We start from the raw sequence: 27,203 nt of genomic DNA on the forward strand, positions 1-27,203 counted from the left end.
GAACTGGGTCTGGAGTCCGGAAGACCTGAGTTCAAGTCTGGTCTCAGACACTTATTAGTTATATGTCCCTGGACAAGTCACTTAACACTATTTGCCTCAGTTTCCTCATCTGTAAAAATGAACTGCAAACTTGGCAAATATATATGACAAACATAGTATCTTTGCCAAGAAAACCCTAATTGAAGTTATGGGAAAAGATGAGATCATCAAGAGAGAGAATATTAAGAGAAAAGAGGTAAGAAGACAGTGTTAGAGGGGTATGCCTTCACATTTAAAGGTTGAAGAAGGATGAGGAGCCAGAAAAAGTGACCAAAAAAGGAACAGCTAAAAGTCAAATGAAAATCATGAGAAACAATCACAGAACCAAAAAAATATATCTCTTAGATATTTTCTAAGAGAGACTATATCATCAGTGAAAGTAGAGGTGCCCCCAATGTCAAATACCACAGGAGAGAGAATGTATAAAAAAGTAGATGAAAGAGAGGCTATAAAAACAAACCATTTAAATGAAGTGATTAGTAACCTTGAAGAAAACTGCATTAGTAGAATGATAGGAATAGAAGCCCTTTTACCATGGCTTGGATTAAATTTGTGGCAAAAAAAAAAAAATGGAAACAGTGAATAGGACTATCCTTTCTATAAGTTTGATATCAAAGGAGAGAATAGGTATGGGGAAATAGCCATGGTCTAGAACATTCACACTTTGAATCTCAGTATCACAGTCTCATCCTTAAAATCTCAAACTGATTGCAGACTTTCTTTAATCATCTTTGTACCTGTTATTTTTATTCATCTCCCCCATCTTTAATGAAAATACCCCTCTCCCCTACCTGGGTTTCCCCAGTTATTATTTAAGTTTTTAGGAGATATGTCATAGTTCTTCAACAGCAGTCCCATTATAATGCTTTATTGAAACATGGAAGTTACCCTGGTCAAACAACACTCAAAGTAAAAAACCAAGTGGATGAAGAACCATTCTTACCTACATAATGGAATAAAATTAGATAATCAGTCAGTTAGTTCATCTACCAGTACATACATCTTGAACAGACATTGTTGATGTATAAGTTGTATCCAGAATAAAATAAGAGGAAGAGAGTAGACTGAATTTCATTTAAGAACTTTAAAAGTAGTTTTACTGGAAACCGAGTGGATGTTCATCAGTTGGGGAATGGTTGAATAAGTTATGGTATATGAAAGTTATGGAATATTATTGTTCTGTAAGAAACAATCAGCATGAAAAAATGCACAAATTATTCGTATATTAAAGAAATCAGAACTCTTCTCAGGAGGCCCTCTCTACAGTCCTTGAAGGATAATGATAATATCAACAAACAGAATTCAAAGTCCAGATCTTCATCCCTTAGGACATTGGCATTTTCCTCTACATTCCACTATTCATCTGGTCAAGATACAGCTGCCAGAAAATTATGGTTAACAAGAGAGATTTGTTTTAGACTAGTAGAAAACTTTTAAATGTGTAGAGAAAGAATATACTTTTTAAATAGACACAAGTTATTCTAGTTTTAAAGGTAGCAGAAATTGTTAAAAGGCTAATTTTGAAAAAGCTAAAAGGCAAATTAAAAACAGCTAAGGGAGTTGCTATTTGTGCCTTTCCAAGCGTTTTACAAACAGTAAGTGTTTAATGTTTGCTGAATGAATGAACCTCCACTATAAAAGATGGATGAGTAGCTCAAAAGAAGTTTTCCATGAACAGACAATCAGAAAGGAGGTTGCTTTAGAATAGTCATTCCAGAAGGTTGTGTTGTTTCAGCAAATTTGAAAAGTTTCTGTTCTTGAAACAAATAAGAGTAAAAAGCCTGGAAGAATAGGATCAGATGAAGTCAAGACACTATTACTCTTGATAACTTAGGATTTAGCAAAATAGCATTAATATAGTATTTAATTAAATACTGGAATTTAATGAACTAAGAGAAGGCCAAAAGCAGAGTTATCCATTAGCATAATTGTGACTGACCCATAGGACAATGAAAAGGAACACAATGTGCATAAAAAGGTTATAGCATAAGAAGAAACATAGCATCTGTTCTGTAAACTTAAAATCAAGGTATTTTAGAGCTAAATGAGCATTTAAGGATAATCTAAGCCTATTCATTTAGTATTTTTTAAAAAGAGGTGGCTAAGGAACAGAAGGGCTATGACTTATCTAGCTAGTTTATGTCACAGTCAGGTGACATAGAAATCAGGTCTTCATATTTTCTCAGAAATCCTTTAACTACATCATATTGCTTTCTGTTTAGGATTTATTGGGTGGTTTTTTCCTTTGTTCCACTGATCATGATTTAGTTTATCTATTTGTTACATAAGTGAATTAACTAATTTATGCTTTGATAGAAATAGGCTAGTCTGTTACCAAGGATAACTTGTTCTCCAGATGTGGTGTTCATATATTAGTCATCAAGGACATTTATGAGTGGAAAAGGAGGTGGAAATAACAAAGAAGAAAATAACAAATAGTCAACTGAAGAGGCACCCTGGATTCTAAGATTTCGGGGTTTTTTTAAATCAAAGAAAGTTCACCAGCATATTAGGTAGCTTTTCTATAGAGGATTTCTGGAAAGATATCCATAAGATTTACAAAGGATGAATAGATAATAATAGACTATGACCTATATAGGTAGAGGCGATAATCACAAGAATGAGATGAGAGATCTACAGAAGTAGCATATCAAAATATGTTTTGTTGTTTATCTTTTTAAAGGTATAATTGTTTAAAAAATGACAGTGAGAAGCAAGAAATGATGTATTAGGGAAGGAAAGTGGTCATCAAAAATGAAAACAAACCACACTAAATATATATTCACACATATATATAAGCATAGATATGCTTATGTGTGTATATGTGTGTGTATTCACAAATATTGGTATTATTTTCCTAGGGTTTTATTTCTTTTACCCTAAATCTGTCAATACTCAAATTAAACAACTTATCATCTGTTCTGTTATTCAGAAAAAAAAGCCCTAATACCTACTATTTTATCATTCAGTTGTGTTTCAATCATATCTGACTCCTTGTGACTTCATTTGAAATTTTTTTGGCAGAGATACTGGAGTGGTTAGCCATTTCCTTCTCCAGATCATTTTATAGATGAAAAACTAAGACAAACAGGCTTAAGTGACTTGCCTAGGGTCACACATTTATTAAGTGTTTGAGGTCAGATTTAAATTCATAAGATAAGTTTTCCTGACTCCAGACCCAGGACCCTATCCACTATAACACCTTGCTGCCCTTTTGTTGGACAGGTAGATGATACAGTGGATAGAATGTTGGTTCTTGGGTCAGAAAGTCTTATCTCCCCAAGTTAAAATCTGGCTTCAGCTACAAGGGGGTCAGCATGTAAATATGTGTGTAATATATATATATATATATATATATATATGTGTGTGTGTGTGTGTACACATATGTACATATATATGTGTGTGTAAGTGTGTGCATGTATATTTGTATATATAAAGTAAATATAGGGTAGTTTTGAGAGGAGGATATCAGGAAAGGCTCCATGGCAAAGATAGGCTTTGAGTTGAGAATGACAAGGAATTTAAGAAGCAAAGATGGAGAGTACAGTAGAGGCTCCAGGAGAATAACCTCTGAAAAGTTATAGGGGCAAGAAACAGAATATTGATGAAACAAATAAAATGAATATGCTGAATAGTCATCCTTTTTTTTCTTTCTAGGCTCACAGGTGAAGGGATTGGTAAGGGTTATCAGAAATAGTCAAACAAGTCACAATTTAAAGTCCCCTCCTGCCAAAATAGAAGGTATGATAACACAGACATGAGAAAGGGAAGCAGTGCTATCAATGCATGTCCCATGATCTAAGGCGAAAAAATGAGAACCTTTAGAACTAAAAAGTTACTGCCATTTTTTTGTTCAATGAGTACTTTCTTATACTTGACTTTGCAGCAATTTTGCACCAGTCTCCATATTAACATGTGCTTGTTCCAGGCCAAATGAATTCCTCTTTATTCTTCTTTCCTTTCTGACCCTTCCTAGTCTTTGAACTCAACCCAGAGCCCTTTGGGAGGAATTAGAAACCCATGACTTTGGATAGTACTTTTGACTTTAGATGGTTCAATTTGCTTGGTCTCCTTAGTGTCTGGGATCTTTTGTTCTGAATCCTGGCTTATTTTTCTCTTTTTATTTCTATGCTCCTCTGGATATATAGATATATAAGTATAGACTGTGATATTCCTATAACCATTTGAGGGTTGGTTTGTTAATTTGTTTTTGTTCAGTCATATTTGACTCTTTGTGATCCCATTTGAAGTTTTTTTGGCAAAGATACTGGAGTAGTTTGTCATTTCCTTCTCCAACTTATTTACAGATGAGGAAACTGAGCCAAATAGGGTGAAGTGACTTATCCAGGCTCACATAGCTGGCAAGTGTCTTTACATAAATATATATGCATATATATATATATATGTGTGTGTGTGTGTGTGTGTGTGTGTGTATATGCATATATACACACGTTACATATATATACATGAATATATTTCACATATATTTACATGTTGTTTCTCCTAATATATATAAACTCCTTGAGATCAAAGACTCTTTCACTGTATTCCCTACTCCTAGCACAGTGTCTACAGAAAGTAAGTGCTTAATAAATAGTTACTGGTTGACTGACTTGCAAACTACATATACATCATATGTGAATGCATTTGCAAGTCATCTGTATCATATACATAGATATGGTCTTCCTGGAAAATTATTAGTAAGAGCGTACATCATGGAAAATTCCCAAGAACGATTCAATCTTTTAAGTGGGACAAACAGCTAGTCACATCCAATTTCCATTAACCATGCTGAAATCACATATGGTTTGTGTATTTTACATATCACACCATTGATTTATTGAGTTTCCAGGACACTAAAACTCCCAAATCTCTTTCAAACAACTGCTGTCTTTTCATATCTACTCCCTCCCATTACCTTATACTTGTGAAGTTGATTCTTTAAGTCAGTTGTAAGATTTTTAGCATTATTTCATCAAATTAAATTCTGCCTATCCTTTTAGGTGACTAAAATCACTCTGAATCAATTCATCTTTCCCTGTGTTATTTATTTCTCCCATTTTGTGTCTCTACATATAAATTTGTTGAGCATAACATTTATGTTTTTAATCTAAATCATGGATAAAACTGTTAAATGACACAGTCCTCAAGTGCACTCCACTGGACACAAAATGACATCAAACCATTAATAATTATTAATTGAGTGCTACCATTGAATCAATTATGAATCTAACTATACTATGCCCTAACCCACATTTCCCCCACTCTTTCACAAGAATAGAATGAGGGAGTTTGTCAAATGCTTTACTAAAATTTAAGCGAAGTTTAACTATAGCATTCTCCTGATCTACCTTTAAAATAACCCTGTTGTGACAAGAAATTACATTAGCCTGGCAGAATCTAACCTTAATGAAGCCAAGTTGGTTCTTTGCAATCATTGTTTCCTCTTCATAGACATCTCTTTAATGATATATTCTAGAATTTTACTAAGGATTGAAGTTGAACTCACTAACCTCAAATTTTCAGACTCTGTTCTCATCCTTTTTTTAAAAAATGGGATGATATCAGCCTTTTTCCAAGTCTACGGACCCTCTTCAGTTCATGATATTTTAAAGTTCCATCATCATATCTGCAGATTCTTTCAGTACCAGAATTGTAATTCTTTTGGTCTAGTGATTTGAATTCATCAAGGGCAGGTAGAAGGTAATGAGCCAGAACTCTGAAATTAGGATTCTTACAAGGTGTTAACTCAGTGAAATTGATAAGACAATGGTTATCTAGTTTAGCGTGGTGATTAATAGTTCTCTAGTTCAGTATGATTGATTTAATCTTACAACAAATAATGGTTCCCTAGTGATATAATTATTGATTTATACTCAGTTTACTGAATATAAACTAGGACGAATTCAGCCAGAGACAAACTCAAAAGGGCTCGGAGACAGAGCCAAAGAAGTCAGAGGCCTGGAGGCTGGAACACAAGCCCTCAGACTGAGACAGACTTCAAAACAGAGATCGTCGTGGTGGTCCTCCTACCTCCTCCACAGAAACCAAAACACATTCTGGAGGACCTCCAGAAAGCTAGCCGGGGCCCCAGGCAAGGAGACAATAAAGAATTTGGACTTTATCCCTGACTTTTCTCGTGGTAATTACTCTGCTCCAGAAAACCAACCAGAATATAACAGTAGAAATTTTCTTATTATATTTTATCTTAGATCTCCATTCCTTATTAGACAGTTTTCTTCTGTGCTTTCTGTCCAAAGCTCATCCCAAAAAGAAGCAAACTTAGTTGACTAGTCCTGTCTTTTCTCTGTTAACTATTACCATCATACTTTAGGATGTATGGTGTATGGAGTGTGCAGAAAGGACTAGTATATCTCATGTGAAGGCTTGCTGAGCTATTTTCAGGGCTGTTCAACCACATTTGGGGTTCTCTTGACATTCAGCTCGTACTTATGGCTCCAAGAAACTGCAGTATGCATAGCAGCCACACTGGTAAAACCATCTTGTAGACAGGCTAAAACAGACTGAGGAAAACTGACAGGTTTCCATCCCATAGAGGACTTACGTCTATCCCAAGCACACAAGAACTTCTGCTGGTGGAATGGGCAAATGAGAACAATTTGTTCCAAGGCCATGAAGGAGGCTGAAGCAGGCCCTGTGGAGTGTTTAAAGTTTGGTCAAAAATTAAAGTCTCCAAGGTAATCCACTGCATCCCCAACCATCACTGGTCTTCTTAACTTTTGTCTTGTCACTGGAATTTGATGAATCTGGAAGAGTTAGGCTGATGACTGTGTAATTGTGCCTCACTTAAATCCAATTCACACACAAGTCAAGACATCATCCTATAATGTTATTGATCCTCTTGGAAAATTAATAATGAACAAAAACATCACCACACTCTATTTAAACCAGCCCTTTGTTCATATTCTTTCCCCCAATTAACCTTAATTATTTTCCCCTTTCCTTAGCTTTCCTTGCTATCTACAACTCATTCTGAGGTTTATTGTTTCTGACACACCTCCTACAATTCTGTGCATATTTTTCTATTTATCTTCCATTATCTGCCTTTCTTTCTGTCTTATACATACTTATAAAACCTAAAGGACTGATAAGTTCCCTGAGCATCTAGGTAAATCTCTTTAAATAATTCTTCCTTCCCTTCCTCACTAGATTTCCTCTTTCTGCCTTCAGTTTCATTCTTGAACGCCTAAGATGACTCCCTGGCTGACTTCTAAGAAAATTTAAGCCTATCTTTTCTGTGAGCCTTTAAAATATGTTATCCCAAAATATATTTCATGTCAAATTATTTTCAGCTTTCCTTTCCTTTTTTTAACCACTAATTCTAGGCAAAATGGATAAAATGATTAAACTGAAATCAGGAAGGCTTCAGTTCAGAATTTGCCTCTGATATTTTCTAATTGTGTAACCTGGACAATTCACTTCCAGAATCAGTCTCCTCAACTGTAAAATAATGGAGGGAGAGATATAACTCAGTAGCCTCTAAGGTATCTTCCATCTCTGAATATTTGAATCTATAATGCTATGGCTACTTCCCACCCAGACTCTATTCTCTAGTCAAACTAGTCTACCCATAATCCCCTAAAAAATACCCCACACATTACCCTATATCCTTGCTCTTGTTCATGACACGTGTTTCTCTATTCCAGTTCAAATCCAGGCTCATGTCAAGGTCCACCTCCTTCAGAAGGACTTTTCTGACCAGTCAAGTGCACAGATATTTCCTCTGAATTTCTATGAAATTTCATTTTATATTATTCATTTAGCACTTAATTACATACCACTTTACAATGTTGTCTTTTTTTACTTGTATATGCTTTATCTATCCAAGTTTATATTATGTAGTGGTAGGTAGTATATTAAACTTAGAGTCAGAAAGACCTGTGTTAATATCTCATTTCTGATATTTACTGACAATAAAATTAATCTCTCGGTCTCAGTTTCCTCATCTGAAAATGTAATAATACATGTAGTATCTACCTCAAAGAGTTATTATAAGGGTCAGAGGAAATAATATATGTAAAATTCTTTCCAAATAATAAAACTCTGAGCAGATGCACTTGGACAACAGAGCACTTAAGGCTAATTACTTATTGGACAATACTTTATTAGCATATGCTTGGAAAATGGCCCATCCCACTATTCTGTGCTGGTTCAATCTGTTGGTGTATACAGAGAATTGTAGGAGGTACTAGGGGGTGGAGTAAGACAAGCCAGAGTCACTTTTTGGGGGGAGAAGAAGAGAAAAAAGGTGTGGAGATTGCTGTGTCCATTCCCTTCAATTCTACCCAAGAATAAAGACCAAGGACTTTTACTTATCCTGACTCCGGCTGATTCTAAGGTATCCAGGGTGCTAACTCAGCCTTCACAAAACTCTATGTAAATGTTACCATTATTTTTATAACCTTGTAGTCAGTAACCATGATATCTACTTCCTTATATCTCCCTTTATGCCATGCAAATAATAGGTGTTCAAATATTTGTTGAATATTTTATAAATGATCTTATCAAAAAAATACAAGAGTGATGTGCTTTAGTGTTCCAATGAGGACAGAAAAAAAAACAAAGTGGAGCACACATTTTGTTTCATGATGGCAAAGTCACCAACCCCATATAAAGGTATGCACAACATCTTGAAAGCAATGACTGTTTTTGCTTTTCTTTGTATCCTCAGCATTGTAAAGTGCCTAGTATATAGGAAGTATTTAATAAATGCTTATATGACAGGGAAAGATAATGTGGAATGTTGGAGGGGATGTGGGAAAACAGGGACACTAATGCGTTGGTGGTGGAATTGTGAACACATCCAGCTATTCTGGAGAGCAATTTGGAACTATGGCTAAAAAGTTATCAAACTGTGCATACCCTTTGACCCAGCAGTGTAACTACTGGGCTTATACCCCAAGGAGATCCTAAAGAAGTGAAAGGGACCTGTATGTGCCAAAATGTTTATGGCAGCCCTGTTTGTAGTGACTAGAAGCTGGAAAATGAATGGATGCCCATCAATTGGAGAATGGTTGAGTAAATTGTGGTATATGAATGTTATGGAATATTATTGTTCTGTAAGAAATGACTAGCAGGATGAATACAGAGAGGCTTGGAGAGACTTATGTGAACTGATGCTGAGTGAAATGAGCAGGACCAGGAGATCATTATATACCTCAACAATGATACTGTATGAGGATGTATTGGAAGTGGATTTCTTTGACAAAGAGAAGATCTAACTCAGTTTCAATTGATCAAGGATGGACAGAAGCAGCTACACTCAAAGAAAGAACACTGGGAAATGAATGTAAGCTGTTTGCGTTTTTGTTTTTCTTCCCAGGTTATTTATACCTTCTAAATCCAATTCTCCCTGAGCAACAAGAGAACTGTTCAGTTCTGCACACATATATTGTATCTTAGATCTACTGTAACCTATTAAACATGTACAGGACTGCTTGCCATCTAGGGGAGGGGGTGGAGGGAGGGAGGGGAAAAATCGGAACAGAAGTGAGTGCAAGGGATAATGTTGTAAAAAATTACCCAGGCATGGGTTGTCAATAAAAAGTTATTTTAAAAAATAAATAAATAAAAAATAAATGCTTATAGATTTGATTTGCAATTTCTGCCACAACCATGGTCCATCTGGCAAAGGAGAGATGTGACCGAATTTGTCTTGCTGCTATACTATAATTACCTACAGTCACAAGAAAAGAAGAGAGGAAATTTTAAAAAGGAGAGCAAATCCAAGAGCATAAAGCACTTTTCAGAAAAATATCAAAAATGAAATTCTGTTCCCTTGTCTTCTGCATCTCCATCTTCATCTATGTTTATAAATCCAAGGTTTTTCCCCCTCTAATCCCACTCATCTCCCAATTTTTATGCCCTTAGAAAAAGGCCATGAACCATAGTATTCAATGCAAGGGTCCTTTCTTGGACATATGAGGCAATCAGGAAAAGAAGGGTTAAGGGGTACCTAGAGATCATCTTCAAAAAAAGAGTTTGGGTTTTAAAAAGTTGAGAATTGCTGACCTATTTGCAAGGAAACATGCTATTCTATGTGTAATTCATAAAATTTTCACAGAAACCTGAAATGATCTTACCTTGAGTTATCAAGTGGACATAGAAAATAAATTTACAAATGACAAATGAACATTTTGGAAAGTACTTGGCTCTTTATGATTGATTGTGGTTTAGATAACAACCCCCACAGATTGTGAAATATAATCAAATATTAATAACTTAATCAAATGCCAAAACTTGGTAGTGTTGCAAGGGTAATTTTTTCACATAAAAGGTTTTTCCCTCATGTACCCAATGACAAATATTAACATATGCCTTCCTCTTACCTTGGAAACAAGTGAATGAAGAATATTACAAAATTGATTGCACAGTATATGTAGAGTCCGTCTAAAAGAGAAAAACACTTTGAACTTGAAAAGAACTAAATTAGCTCCAAATGCTCTCCTTGATCTGTCCCTGGGAGTTTTGTCCTGGAACAATAGTATTAAGAGTCTAAATCAATCCTCATGAAGAGACTTCAGATTTTGGCAATGACAGATGAAGGGGAAACAGTTCTGCAGCTTAGAGATAACAGCTGGCAGGATTAAACATGTTCAAAGACCAAGGTACAGGACATTTATAGAATCAAAGTCTACCCTGACTTTTCTTCTATTGAACAAACAACAACAATGCTGAATGAAATAATTGCCATTTCATCAGAAAATCATCTCATGATAATGCCAGATGGGACTTAAGAGATTCAGGAGAAGTAGAGGCATTTTAGCATCTAAAACATAAAATTGTTACAGTTATCAATAAAGGAAACCAGTGCTTTTTAGGTCCAAATTATGTACAGGATATGCCAGGTCATTTTTAATTAATCAAGGTGTCTGAGTGAAATAAACTGAAGCAACATACAGCATTGCCATTTTAATTAAGGTGATCTGTCCTAGAAAAGGAAAGGGTGATGTAGAATATTGACCACTGATATTACTAGGGATGAGATGATACATCAGATATCTCAAATGGTAGAAACCTGTATCTATCATATATAAATCAATGTTTGTACACCATCTTCATTAGAATGCTTCTTGAAAGCAGGATTTGTGTTTTTGCCTTTCTTTGTAATCCCAGTGTTTAGCTAGTACTTGTTGGCACATAGGAAGAAGTTAATAAATGCTTGTTGATTGAGCATAGAGCTAATAAATCTGAAGAAAACATACAGCTATTCTGGAGAACACAAGCCAAAAAGTGACATATTTGTACTGACCATACTTATTTACTGAATTTACTGGCATGTCTGCTTAGTTTATGAAGTCTGCTCTAACTTGGACCATCTAGACATCCAATCAATAATCTAGTACCATTTATTTGGTATATACTTTAGTATATACTTTTTTGGTATATACTTTTTTGGTATATACTTTGGTATTTGTTACTACTATCAATTGAGCAGTAAGAACAAGAAAGCCACTATTGCTGCCAAATCCCTAACAAAAATATCAGCTTCTCTTATCTTGAATCTACTTAGCATATATAAAAAACAAGGAGACCTCAAGCTTCTGAGCTGAACTTCCTAAAACTATGTTTTACATCAGGGTTGAACATTTTGATGAGAAGGAGAATAAGTGAGCCATGATGGCATAGTGCAGCTTTAGGGAGTCTGGTTACCAGGGGGCTTTCCTTGTTTGTCTACATTTATGCTTTCTCATTATGTGTGTATGCCTGGGAAAAAAGTGTTATGCATTGGATTTACCATAAGCTGTCTAAGATTCTTATGCAAAAAATATGTCAAAGGATTAGACCCTGTAGTAAAAAACTACACCTTAGACAATGTCTTCCAAGGCCTTCCCTAGTCATCCATGCACAAAAAGTCCTTTAAGAATTTGCTAAAAATGTTTTTGTGTCAGTGTTTAAAATTTATAGAAATAAAAATAGTCAATGATTTAGCACAGCGTAGTAGAAACCCTGCCTTTGCAAGAGATTTGAGTTTAAGTATTGGTGCTTCTTGGTTCTCAAAGAGGACCATTACATCAGGGAGGAGATGCCATGATGTGCAAGTGAATTGAATTTAAGAGAGGGAGAGCAGTGCCAGATCATCTACCTCACTTTCCCCTTCACAGCCATCTGCGTCCAGTGGTAAGGTATAGATCCCGATAACTAGAGATGGCCCTGGATGCAATGGGAGACTTTGGCCTTTTTAAGCTAAGGCCTCAGTTGAACTGAGACTTACAGCATGATGCTGCAGGAAAGGCAATGGATTTGAAATTATAGGACTTGAGTTGAAATCTCCCCTCTGCTTCTTACCACCTGTTTGGAATTAGGTAAGTCATTGTCCAGAGCTCATTTTCTTCATCTGTAAAATGAAAGGGCTAGACCAGATTACAACTAGGGTTCCTTCTACCTCTAAATTAGGGCCTGTTTTCTCACAAATAAAATGAGATTGAATCAGATAATTTCTAAGGTCTGTTTCAAGGCTGTGATTGACTGAATACTATCCAAATAAGTCCATTCCCTTTTTAATAGAAACATTTTAACTAAAAAAGAGATTTTTATCACATCACAGAGTCATTCTACGGAATTTAGGCATATGTTTTATTTATTCACCCATGTCGCAGGTTTACTCACTGTTTTTGTTTTGTTTTTAATACTAGAGAGAAATGGAGCCGGATAAAAAACGATCTGCTATCTATCTGGCCTAAAGATAAAAAGATGAAGAGAAAACACTACCATCTTGTGGTCACAGACTTAGATAACATTTTAAAAATACTTTTCCAGATCCAGATCTCAAATGTCCGCAGTGTTCTTTTGATGTCTCTCTGTGGCCAAATCCCAAAACAATTGTCTCCATCACCAGAAAGGTAAAGACATCTTTTTATCTGATGATGGATCACAAAGTGATATCTAAAATCCAAACCATTATAATAATCCTTCTTACAACCTTAATACAGAGAGGAAACATGAAATAGATAAATAAATGGAGCTAAAGATAGGTAGGTAGATGATAGATAGATAGATAGATAGATAGATAGATAGATAGATGATGGGGGGATGGATGGATGGATAGATAGAGAGGTGAGAAGTAAACAAATATCCTAGTGATTTCCCTCTCCAAGCTATCTTCCCCATTCAACTTCTAAATTAATAATCCTAAAGTATAGATCTGATTTGTATGACTCTCATGCTCAGAAAACTTCAGTGACTGCCCATGTCTTTAGAATAAGATACACATTCCTCTATTTGACAGTTATATTTTGTCTTTCTAGGCTGATTATACATTACTCTTAATATACCCTGTACCCCACACATCCCCTGCTTTATATCTTTCACTTCTGTCCCCCATGCCTGGAATGCCTCATGTTTGCCTCTTGATACCTCTAACTTCCTTCAAGGCTCATCTCAACTTCTTCCTCAAAGAGCCACTTTGAAAAAAAATTCTCCTAATTCCTCCATTATCACCTCCTTCCCTTTAATTTTTTAATATTTGGAAATTATTTATCAATAAATTGTTTAGTTGTTTTTCAATTGACCCTGTTTGGGGTTTTCTTGGCAAAGATACTGGACTGGTTTGTCATTTATATATCTGAAACTGGATTTGAACTCAGGAAGATGAATCCTCCTGATTCCAAGCCCAGAATTCTTTCCATTGTGCTATCCAGCTGCCCCATCTGTAAATGTGGAAAAACATAGGCTCCTTGAAAGTTGAGACTGTCTCACTTCAGTATCTGTACCTCCAATATTTAATAGTTCTTTAATAAATGCTTGGTGACTCATAAGTCAAAGAGTGATAGACAAATGACAATGCAATTTAGAATTGAATTCATCTCAAAGAATAGTTATTAATAGGTGGACAACAAATTAGAAGGAGATCATAGTGCAAATTCCAGTAATTGGCTTAACATTTTTATCAATGATCAAAACAATAGATGGCACACTTGACAAATGTTCAAATGACTCAAAGCTGGGAGGGTGAGGTAATTTCCATGACAGTTACAAAAAGATTTCCATAAGCTAGAACAATATGTTAACTCTAATACAATGAAATCTAACAGGAATAAAACTTTATACTTAGATTAATAAAATAACTTTACAAATGCAAAATGGATAAATAACAATTCTGAAAAAGATTGAGGAATTTTAGTAGATTGCAAGCTCAATTTGAATTAACATCATAACATTGCAGACTAAAATTTTTACATGAACTTTTATTCTTTTTTTTTATAACTTTTTATTGACAGAACATATGCCTGGGTAATTTTTTTACATTATCCCTTGCACTCACTTCTGTTCCGACTTTTCTCTTCCCTCCCTCCATCCCCTCCCCTAGATGGCAGGCAGTCTTATACATGTTAAATATGTCACAGTATATCCTAGATACAATATATGTGTGTAGATCCGTACAGTTCTCTTGTTGCACAGAAAGAATTGGATTCAGAAGGTAAAAATAACCTGAGAAGAAAAATAAAAATGCAAACAGTTTACACTCATTTCCAGTGTTCCTTCTCTGGGTGTAGCTGCTTCTGTCCATCATTGATCAATTGAAACTGAGTGGATCTTCTCTTTGTTGAAGAAATCCACTTCTATCAAAATACATCCTTATACAGTATTGTTGTTGAGGTATATAATGATCTCCTGGTTCTGCTCATTTCACTCAGCATCAGTTCATGTAAGTCTCTCCAGGCCTTTCTGAAATCATCCTCCAACATTCATCATTATTTTTTCTTGTCATCTTAGCCAATCTGACAGGTGTATAGTGGTATCTCAGAGTTGTCTTAATTTGCATTTCTCTGATCACTAGTGATTTGGAACACTTTCATATGAGTGGAAATAGTTTCAATTTCATCATCTGAAAATTGTCTGTTCATATCCTTTGACCATTTATCAATTGGCCATTAATGTCTAGAAAGGAGTTCACCCCTTTTAGATTTGTTGTGCCAACAGCAGTGTTACTTCTTTAGAAAGTATTAAGATACTTATTAACCTGATGGAATTATAGTGGCTAAAGATTAACTGGTCCCTGATGACCCTAAAAATAAGCATGAGCAAGTACTGAGAAGACAATTATCCTGGGCAACTTAAAAGAGATAGATACGAATGAATAAAACACCACATGAAAGATTGTTCTTTGTCCTTTTCCTTGCATCTTCCTTGAAAAGAAGCAAGATTGGGAGGACATTCCACTTTACTTTGCTATCTGTCATGCCTCCTCTTAATGGTATCTTGCAGGGAAGGAACTTACCCAATATTAGGACAAAGTGATATCTAAAAGCCAAATCATTATAATAATGGTTTTATATAATAAGGAGAAGATTCTCTGAGCCCAGAGAGCTAGCATGGTACAATAGAAAGGAACCTGCATTTGGAGTCAGAGGACCTGAGTTCAAATTCAATTTCTACTATTTACTTTCTGTCCTTTAACCTATCTATATCTGAATTGCCTTATTTACAGAATGATCATTTGATCTTTATAGTGGGAATTGAGAAAGGAATAAGCATTCATATAATACCTACCATATGTCAGAAACTATACTAAGCATTTTACATTTATCTCTAATCTTTACAGCAAACCTGTGAGGGAGGTGCTGTCACCTCCATTTTATTGTTGAGGAACTGAGGTTAAGTGACTTGCCCACAGTCACATAGCTAGTATCTAAGAGCAAATTTTAAAATCAGATCTTACTGACTGTACTGAGAATTCTATTCACTATTCCCACCTGGTCCTTTCTGGCTCTAACTCAGGATTCTATGATCCCTGTGGAATAACCTGCCCAAGTTAGACACTATACCCGGGAGGGGACGGAGCAGTATGAGGATATAACAAAAAAAAATAATAGAGTACCATAATGCCTAACATGTAAGTTGTTTTGTTCATCTGTGTACCTTATATGTGTCTCTGTATTACTATAATCTATATGTGTGTCCATTCCTATCACTGCTGCTATTTGGATTTGTAGAGCTTATACCTGGATGCTCCAGGTTTATGGGGGAAATATTTTGTTACTATTCTTTTTATGCTATGAAATTTCAATAAATATCTTTGCTTTGAGCTAATTATATTACCTGTCTGACTATTAAAAGTGAAAGTACTGGTGGGGGCTTATAAGCCATAGTTTTAGGAAAGATCATAGAGTACCTTTAACATGAGATACTTTCTTCTCAGACAATTTAACCTTCAAGGGTAAGTTGGTTGAGCAGAACCAGAACATTATATACAGAAACAGCAAGTTTATATAATGATCAACTATGACAGAGTTAGCTTTCTCAGCAATACAATGATCCAAGATAATTTCAATAGACTTGGGATAGAAAATGCTATCCATATAGAGAGAGAGAACTATGGAGACTGAATAAGGATTGAAGCATACAATTTTTACCTTTTGTTTGTTTATTTGTTTTCTTCTTTCTCATGGTTTTTTCCTTTTGATCTGATTTTTCTTTTACAACATGATTAATATGTAAATATGTATAACCTATATCAGATTGCTTGCTGTCTTGAGGACAGGGGAGGGGGGTAAGGGAAGGAGGGAGAAAAAAGTTAGAACTCAAAATCTTACAAAAATGAATGCTGAAAAAAATTTTGCATGTAATTGGAAAAATGAAATACTATTCAGAAACTTTTTAAAAGGCACCTTGGGGGGCTGTGCAAAAATATAGTGTGTAGGACTAGGAGATAATAGTCTCATTTTTCTATGACTTGGTCAAACCACATGTGGAATGTTGCGTTCAATTCTAAGTAAGATATTTTTGAATAAGGACACTGACAAGCTGGAGACTACCCCCTCTAATCCCCCTCTACTGGATCTATTTCCCAAAAAGATCATAAAAAAGGGAAAAGAACCTACATATGCAAAAATGTTTATAGGAGCCCTTCCTGTAGTGAGAAGAAATTGGAAACTGAGGAGATGTCCATCAATTGGGGAATGTCTGAATAAGTTATGGTATATGAATGTAATAGAATATTATTGTTCTATAAGAAACAATCAGCAGTCTGATTTCAAGAAGGCCTGGAGAAACTTACATGAGTTTCTAAGTAAAATGAGTAGAAGCAAGAGAACACTGTACTCATGGCAACAATATTATGTGATGATCAACATGATGAACTTGGCTCCTCATTTCAACAATGAGGTGATTCAAAGCAATTCCAATAGATTTGTGATGGAAAGAGCCATCTATATCCAGAGAGACTATGAAGACTGAATGTGGTTTACAGAATGGTATTTTCACTTTTGTTGTTATTATTGTTTGTTTGCTTGTTTTTTTTTCTTTCCCATTTTTCCCCTTTTCAATCTGATTTTTCTTGTGCAGCATGACATATGTGGAAATATGTTTAAAAGAACTGCACATGTTTAACCTATATTGGATTACTTGCTGTCTAGGGGAGGGGGAAGGGGATGGAAGGGAAGAAAAATTTGGAACACAAGGTTTTGCAAGGGTATATGTTAAAAAACTAACTTTGCTTGTATTTTGAAAAATAAAAAGCTTATTATTACTAAAATAAAATTGCAGATATACCAAAAAATAAAATAAAATAAAAATAAATAAAATGGGTCTATAAGCTGCAGAAATCCTATGACTGAGGTAAGAGTCCATTGGACAAATGCTGTCTTATCCTTTCCATATGATTCTGACCAAAAAATAGAGATATCTTCCTTTCCCCACCCCCAGACATTGTTTCCCAGCAACAATGCCTGAAGTGTTTTCTCTCCCTCTTATGACCATTCCCCGAGGAAGAAAGTAATTATCTCTCTATCTTTAGACTCAGACAGATTCTGATTACCCACAAAGTCCCTTCCATAGTAACAAGAAGTGTTTATATGAGTGCTCTTCCTTTTTTTTTTAATTATAGAGAAAGTTCCATTAATTCATCCACTTTATTGAAAGAATGATGATTCACAGACCGTGTAATTAGTGAATTTCCTTTTGTCTGACATGGTAACAAAAGAGAAAGAAAATATTTAGAATCTAAGTTGGTAGCATCATTCATTGCTGATCCTCATTTCAATTTGGAATTTTACAACTTGTATTTTTGTATGTAAATGTATATAATTGTTGAGTAATATAAAATTCTGCAGGTTAATATGGCAAAGAGAATAAATTTGTAGGGAGAAAAGAATCACAACTTTTCGTTTTGCTTATATACATAAGAAGCATCCTATAAAATATAAGTAGTACTTATGCATTCTACAATTCTTGTTTCTCACTAAGTAGCTTTCTACAGCTAAATAGCAAAGCAGATAAAGCATTAGACTGGAGGCAGGAAGACCTGAGTTCAAATACAGTCTCAGAAAAAAAAAGTGGCTGTATGACCCTGGGCAAAATACTTAACCTTTGTTTCCCTCAGTTTCCTCTACTATAAAATAAGGCTAATGATAGTTCCCAGGTTTAGAAGGATCAAGTGAAGTATTTGTAAAGCACTTGGCATAGTGCCTAGCACAGAGTAGGTAATTAAGAAATGCTAATTAAGAAGATCAAGAAGATTAAAAAGAATTATAGATTTGGAGTTAGGAAGGCCTCAGTTCAAATCCCTTCTTTGCTACTTACTGGCTATATGAATTTGAGCATGCTCATTCAACCTCTCTGGGCCTTGGGAAATTCTTTACAACTATAAATAACTGGTTTACAATCTGTATTAGAGGAAAGAGTTAGACTTTTACTGCAATCACAGGTCCTTAATTTATTTCTCCCATTAAAATTTCCTTCCTCCAGGGCCTTGCAGTTATATCAGTGGAGTATAAGTACTTACTACTTCTTTTTTTATTTCTTTAAATTTTTATTTAAGATTTTATTTTCCCCCAATTACATATAAAACAAATTTTTGACATATATTTTTAAAACTATCCTTTCTCTCCCTTATTCTCTCCCTTCCTCTATCCCTACTTCCCCCCTCCCATTGAGAAGGCACTTGTGAAGTTATGCAGAACATTTCCATAAAAGTTATGTTGCTAAAGAAAATATAGATCTTCCCCCCTCCAAAAAAAACCCTCAAGAAAAAAATAACAAATAAAAAGTATGCTTCAATCTGTATTCAGACACAATCAGTTCTTTCTCTGGGTATGGATAGCATTTTTCATCATATGTCTTTCAGAGTAGTCTTGGAACATTATATTGTGAAGAATAGTTATGTCATTCACAGCTGATCATCTCTCGATATTGCTATTGCTTTGTACACATTTCATTTTGCATGAGTTCATGGGAATCTTTCCAAGTTTTTCTTGAAGCATCCTACTCATTTCTTATTTCATCATATTCACATGCCATAAATTATTCAATCATTCCCCAATTGATGGGTATCCCCTCCATTGCCAATTCTTCAGCCTGAGAAAAGAGCTGCTAAAGAGGTCCTTTTTCTTTTAAAAAAAAAAATCTCTTTTGGGATATATGTCTAGTAGTGGTAGTAGTGGTATTGTTAGGTCAAAGGGTATGCATGATTTTATAGCCCTTTGGTATAGTTAAAAAATTACTTTACAAAATAGTTGAATTGGTTCACAATTACACCAATAATGCATTAATGTCTCATTTTTTCCACATTCATGCTAACATTTGTCATTTTCCTTTTATGGTTTATTAGTCAATTTAATAAGTATTCAGTAATACCTCAGAACTATCTTTATTTTCATTTCTCTACCTTCTTGTTTCTCACTAAGTAGCTTTCTACAGCTAAATGGCAAAGCAGATGAAGCATTAGACTGGAGGCAGGAAGACCTGAGTTCAAATCCAGTCTCAGAAAAAAAAAGTGGCTGTATGACCCTGGGCAAAATACTTAACCTTTGTTTCCCTCAGTTTCCTCTACTATAAAATAAAGCTAATGATAGTTCCCAGGTTTAGAAGGATCAAGTGAAGTATTTGTAAAGCACTTAGCATAGTGCCTAGCACAGAGTAGGTAATTAAGAAATGCTAATTAAGAAGATCAAGAAGATTAAAAAGAATTCTAGATTTGGAGTTAGGAAGGCCTCAGTGCAAATTTGCATTTGCACTACCCTCAATAGTGAATGAGGGTATTTTTTTACAAGGCTATAAATAGTTTTGATTATTTCATCTGAAAATTGTTTTTAATTTTTTGATCATTTATCAGTTGGGCAATGGCTCTTATTTTTTATAAATTTGCCTCAGTTCCCTATACATTTGAGACTGAGACCTTCAACAGAGAAACTTGCTTTAAAACTTTTTTTATAATAACTTGCTATCCCCCTTTATTCTATTCTTTCTTTTCTTTCACCCTGTCCCTCCTCAAAAGTGTTTTGCTTCTTTCTCCTCACTTCCCTATATGCCCTCTCTTCTGTCACTCAGCCCCTTGTACCTTTCCTCCTTGTCCTCCTACTTTCCTGCAGGGCAGAGCTTGCTATTTCTACAAAGAAAAAATGAAGCCTTTCAGTATGGGACTAGCAGTACACTATTGGTATGTAGTTTGAAAGGGTCTAATTAAGTTCACTGAGCACCATCAATAAAGATTATAAGATAATACATTTTTTTCTTCCATAACAACCTATAAGGTTGTCCACAAGAGTACAAAGGGACACTGATTTGATTATAAAAATAAAAGTAAATATTTACTTTGAAAGAAAGAAAGAAAAAGAAAGAAAAGACAAAGAATGGCCCATTGCCCTGGTTCTCCCAGTTCCAGCTCTCTTATGCTCCCTAAGTGTAGTGTGTTTTCAAGATGCTCTCTTAGAGAAGAAGGAGGTCTGTTGAGGAGGTATAAGAGAAAGTCTTTCAGTGGTAAAGGAAGTAGATATTCCACAAGATCAGCCTAAGCTGACCTGATCTTCTTAAAAGTAAATAGGAAACCGGATCTTACTGTAACTAGTAAAGTTGAATCCTCCCTTCAAGTGCCACTGCACAGTCTTCCTCCCCTGTGCCACAAGTGAGGGGAATGTTTAAGATTTCTTCTGTTTCAAGAATCATATAATTTCCTTTTTCCCATTTTAGCTTAAAATGTTGCTGTTCTATGCCCAGAAAAATAACTCTGGGAGATGACTAAAAACCATTACATTAAATTCCCAATCCCTATATTTATGCACACATGCATTGTTGATTTCCTTCACAAGCTAATTGTACAATAATTCAGAGTCTGATTCTTTTTGTACAGCAAAATAATGTTTTGGATAAGAACTTACTGTTTGATAAAAATTGCTGGGAAAATTGGAAACTAATATGGCAGAAACTAGGCATTGATCCATACTTAACGCCGTACACCAAGATAAGGTCAAAATGGGTTCATGACCTAGGCATAAAGAATGAAATTATTAATAAATTAGAGGAACATAGGATAGTTTACCTCTCAGACCTGTGGAAGGGGAAGGTTTTTATGACCAAAGCAGAACTAGAGATCATTACTGATCACAAAATAGAAAATTTCGATTATACCAAACTGAAAAGTTTTTGTACAAACAAAACTAATGCAGACAAGATTAGAAGGGAAGCAATAAACTGGGAAAATATTTTTACAGTCAAAGGTTCTGATAAAGGCCTCATTTCCAAAATATATAGAGAATTAACTCTAATTTATAAAAATCAAGCCATTCTCCAATTGAAAAATGGTCAAAGGATATGAACAGACAATTCTCAGATGAAGAAATTAGAAACTATTTCTAGTCATATGAAAAGATGCTCCAAGTCATTATTAATCAGAGAAATGCAAATTAAGACAACTCTAAGATACCACTACACACCTGTCAGATTGGCTAAGATGACGGGAAAAATAATGATGATTGTTGGAGGGGATGTGGAAAACTGGGACATTGATTCATTGTTGGTGGAGTTGTGAACTAATCCAACCATTTTGGAGAGTAGTTTGGAACTATGCTCAAAAGTTATCAAACTGTGCATACCCTTTGATCCAGCAGTGTTACTACTGGGATTATATCCCAAAGAGATTATAAAGAAGGAAAGGGACCTGTATGTGCACGAATGTTTGTGGCAGCCCTTTTGTAGTGGCTAGAAACTGGAAACTGAATGGATGTCCATCAGTTGGAGAATGGCTGAATAAATTGTGGTATATGAAAATTACGGAATATTACTGTTCTGTAAGAAATGACCAACAGGATGATTTCAGAAAGGCCTGGAGAGACTTACACGAACTGATGCTAAGTGAAATGAGCAGGACCAGGAGATCATTATATACTTCAACAACAATACTAGATGATGACCAGTCCTGATAGATCAGGCCATCCTCAGCAACGATCAACCAAATCATTTCTAATGGAGCAGTAATGAACTGAACTAGCTATACCCAGAAAAAGAACTCTGGGAGATGACTAAAACCATTACATTGAATTCCAGTCCCTATATTTATGCACACCTGCATCTTTGATTTCCTTCACAAGCTAATTGTACAATAATTCAGAGTCTGATTCTTTTTGTACAGCAAAATAATGTTTTGGTCATGTATACTTATTGTGTATCTAAGTTATATTTTAATATATTTAACATCTACTGGTCATCCTGCCATTTAGGGGGGTGGGGGTAAGAGGTGAAAAATTGGAACAAGAGGTTTGGCAATTGTTAATGCTGTAAAGTTACCCATGTATATATCCTGTAAATTAAAGGCTATTAAATTAAAAAATAATAATAATAATGTTTTGGTCATGTATACTTATTGTGTATCTAAGTTATATTTTAACATATTTAACATCTACTGGTCATCCTGCCATCTAGGGGAGGGGGTGGGGGGGGTAAGAGGTGAAAAATTGGAACAAGAGGTTTGGCAATTGTTAATGCTGTAGAGTTACCCATGTATATATCCTGTAAATAAAAGGCTATTAAATAAAAAATAAAATAAAATAAAATAAAATTATCTTAAAAAAAAAAATTAAAATGCTGCTGTTGCCCAAAAGTGCTTTTCATTCCACTGTCACTAAACTTATGATCAGCTTTGTCTGAGTAACTGATCCTGCAATGGGTCCTTTAGCTATTTTCTAGTCAAATATTATTTTGTCTCTTAATCTTTGTGTCTCAAAATTTTGATTATTAAATTGTCTTGATTTTTTGTATCGATTATTTCATTGATTTTATTCATTTGGCTTTGCCTTTATTTTTTTAACTTCCTTTTCTCCAGAATCCATGTCCCAAATTAGCTGCAGAAGCAGAATAATGTAGTGGAAAGAGTACTATAATTGGTACCAGGAGAAATCTAGATTCAAATCTTGCCTTTAATACTAGCTGGGATATCATACTTACAGAACAGGGCTCATAATGCCTGCTGTGTCTCTCACAGAGTAATTATTTATAAGTAATTAATTTATACAAGTGAGATAATGTTTTGTAAAACTAAAAATATGTAAATGTTAGCTGCTATTAATTGAACTGCACACTGAAACAATTTTAGTATCAGCTAGGCAGCATAATGGATAGAATACAGAAACTGGAATCTGGAAGACCTGAGTTCAAAACTGGTGTCAAATACTAACAGTGTGACACTTTACCTCAGTTTCCTCATCTGTAAAATGACCTGAAGTAGGAAATGGCAAACCACTATAGTATCTTTGCAAAGAAAATCCCAAATGGAGTCATGAAGAGTCAGACATAGAACAATACTCCTAGATACTTAAATCACCAAATGGACTCTCGTTTTATTTTCTCCATTTCATCTTTCATTTTTCCTCCTTTGTTCTTCTCCTATCCTCTACTCTTTCTCATTGCTGTTCTTCCTTATCACCTTAGATATCTCCTTTCTTCCTGGTCTGCTAATTTCTTATTTGTATCTGCTGTCTCAGAGGCTGTCATATACACCAAGGGAAGAGGATCAAAACAAAGATATTTACTAAAAATTGTGTTCATGACAGGATGTCTTTAATGATTATGCTGTGATTTGTAAAGTCAAATTTATTTTCTGTGTCTCCAGTCTGTTGTTATCTTTTTGAAATGATATTAAATGAGAAACTCATGAGTTAATCAATAAACTGGATGCTTTATGACTATATTCCAGCATTGGCAATATGCCACTTTGATGTAAATTCTTGCAGCTGTTCAAACACAGTTTTAGTCTAACCCACAAGCAATAACATGTACAATGTGATTTATGGGGCACCAGTAAAATCATAGAATGACAGATCTAGAATTGGTAGGGAACCTCAGAAGTTATCTCATCTATCCCTCTCATTTTACAGATGAACAAACTGAGATTCAAAAAGCTTAAGTGATGACTTACTCAAGATTCAAACTCAGATCTTTTTTCCATAGCATCATAGAGATTCCTCAGTCTGAAAATATCTCCCATACCCCAGTAACCAGAATACTTGAATTTATGCCACTTAAGATTCACTTATAGAGATTAAATTTACCTTCATATTTTCCATCAAATGTGAGGTGCAAAGTCAGGAAGTAGCAAAGAGAACAAGTCTCTGAAACTTCAAATTTCTTCCTGCTCCTGAATACAAAATGAGTATTTTATGTCACAGGGATCATAGAGAGTAGGCAAGAGAATGTGAAAATGGGAGAAAAAAGAAAGGTAGGAGGCCTAATGGAAGGCAGCACAAACCACATGTCACCTATTTCTGCCAAGTAGATTCCAGTAGATTCTGTTACTCTAAATTATCAAATGGAAAAACTCCCAAAGTGGTAACAGACTCCTAGAAAGAGAAGTTTCAAAGAGTCCCTATTCTCCAAGAGACAATAATAATAACAAGCATTTATATAACACCTTAAAGTTTACAAAATACTTTATAAATTTTAATTTATTTTCTTCAAAAAGCTGAAAGAGTAAAAGAAACCACCAGCTGAAAATGTGCGGCAAATCAAAGGCAGAGACACAGACAAATACATTTGGGGCTCTAAGATGGACTTGGTATCTATAGTAAGAGAAAAGAAGTGCTTGCTTCAGCAACACATATCTTGGAACAATACAGAAAAGATTAACATGGCTCCTGCATAAGGATGACATGCAAATCAGTGAAGTATTCCTTATTTTTTCAAGCATATCAAGGAAATTAATGGAAAAAATGTAAAGGAAACTGGCCTTTCAATACTAGATTTCAGACTATATTATAAAGTGGTAATCATCTAACCTGTCTGGTACTGGCCAAGAAACAAAGTGCTACATCAGTGGAATAGATTAGTTACATGAGACACAGTAGTAAATGACCATAGTAACCTTGTCTTTGATAAACCCAAAGATCCCAACCTCTGGGATAAGAACTCAAGATTTGACAAAAACTGCTGAGAAAACAGGAGAACAATATGGCAAAAACTAGATACAGACCAACAGCTTACACAATTTATCAAGATAAGGTCAAAATGACTTAGAACTGATTTAGACATAAAGGGTGGTACCATAAGCAAATTAGAAGAGCAATAAATAGTTTCCTGCCAGATATATGAAGAAGGGAAGACTTTATCATTGAACAAGAGATAGGAAGCATTATAAAATGTAAAATAAATAATTTTGATTATATTAAATTAAAAAGGATTTGCACAAATAAAACCAATGCAACTGAGATTAAAAGAAAAGCAGAAAGCTGGGAAACAATTCAGCAAATGTCTCTGATAAGGCCTCATTTCTCAAATATATAGAGAAATGAATCAAATTCATAAAAATGCAAGCCATTCATCAACTGTTAAATGGTCAAAAGATATGAACAGATATTTTTCAGAAGAAGAATAAAAGCTATCTATAGTCATAAGGAATTCTCTAAATCACTTTTGATTAGAGAAATGCAAATTAAAACAACTCTGAGATTTTATATTATACCTGGAGAGATAGACTAAAATTATAGAAAATAAAAAATCATCAACATTGGAGAACTGGTGGGAAAATCAGGACACTAAAATACTGTTGGTGGGGTTTTGAACTGATCCAATCATTCTGGAGTTTGATGTGGAACTATGTGCCCAAAGGACAAACAAATTGTGCATATCCTTTGATCCAGCAAAACCATTTTAGGTCTGTATCTCCAAATATATATAAAGGAAAAGGACATATGTGCACAAAAATATTTATATAACTCTTTTTGTAGTGGCAAAAAATAGGAAACTGAGGAAATACCCATCAGTTAGGGAATGACTAACTAGCTATAGTAAATGAATGTAATGGAATACTCTTATGCTCTAAGAAAGATGAACAGGCTGATTTCAGAAAAATCTGGAAAGACTTAGATGAACCGATACAAAGTGAAATAAGCAGAATCTGGAGAATATTGTACACAACATTGCAGCATAAATCTTTATTTTTTTCATGTTTTTTTTTTTCCTTCTGGTCTGTTTCTTCTTTTACAATATGATTAATACAAAAATATGTTTTACACAATTGCACATATATAACCTATATAAGATTGCTTACCATTTTAGGAAGGAAGAAGAAGGTAGGAGGAAAAACTGAAACTCAAAATTGTATAAAAATGAATATTAAATATTGCCTTTATATATAATTGGAAAAAATAAAATACTATTTAATTTTTTAATTTTAAAAAAGAAAAGAAACTTTCTTTAGTTTAATTATAACTTTTAAACCATTTTAGTGTAGGGATTTATTGAAAGTTTATAAATGGATCATTAGAAGCATTTTAAAGAATGGCAGAAAAATCATAAACCAATAAGAGAGCTGAAATGGACCTCAAAGACTTTTTATGGATGAGGATGTCCACTATTCCTTTAAAGAGAAAGAACAGCATAGCATATTGGTCACATAGTTACTATTTTACTTATATGCCATTCGGTTTTGTTTGTTCTTTAGGGCACATTGTCAAACTACCATGGCATTTTAGATAAAATGTCAGTCTTGGTAAATTCACTGCAATAATTGGAAATGGGATAATAGATTACATTAACCAAGTTTTGTTTATAAGACTGAAATATGTTGTAGAAAGAATGAAGGATTTGGCATCAGATTTGAGTCTGATTGCCAACACTATCCTGGCTTTTTTATTTATAACCCATGTGACTTTGGGCAAGATCTCAAGATTTCTGTTTCCTCATCTGTACAATGAGGGAATTGTAGTGAATAATTTCTAAGAGCCTTTCCAGGTCTAAATCTGTACTCCTATCATTTGTTTTGTTCTGCTACTTTGTTTCAGATTTTAAAACAATCACTAAATTGTTGGCTAGGAAATACTTTTACTTCAAATTATTCTCTAAAACATTTTGAATAAATGAGTAGAAGCTTAATAGACTTTACTGTTATTTAGAGTCAGGGAAGGAAGATGAAGAGAGGAAGGGAAAGAAAGGAGGAA

The 27,203-nt window shown here is 34.6% G+C and overlaps 1 pseudogene; it reads left to right on the forward strand.

Moving 5' to 3' along the window:
• The first annotated feature begins 24,846 nt into the window (after positions 1-24,846).
• Positions 24,847-24,947, forward strand: LOC111719590 (annotated as a pseudogene).
• Positions 24,948-27,203: the final 2,256 nt, after the last annotated feature.

This window comes from Sarcophilus harrisii, chromosome 1 (assembly GCF_902635505.1).
Source record: "Sarcophilus harrisii chromosome 1, mSarHar1.11, whole genome shotgun sequence".
NCBI classification, from domain to species: Eukaryota; Metazoa; Chordata; class Mammalia; order Dasyuromorphia; family Dasyuridae; genus Sarcophilus; species Sarcophilus harrisii.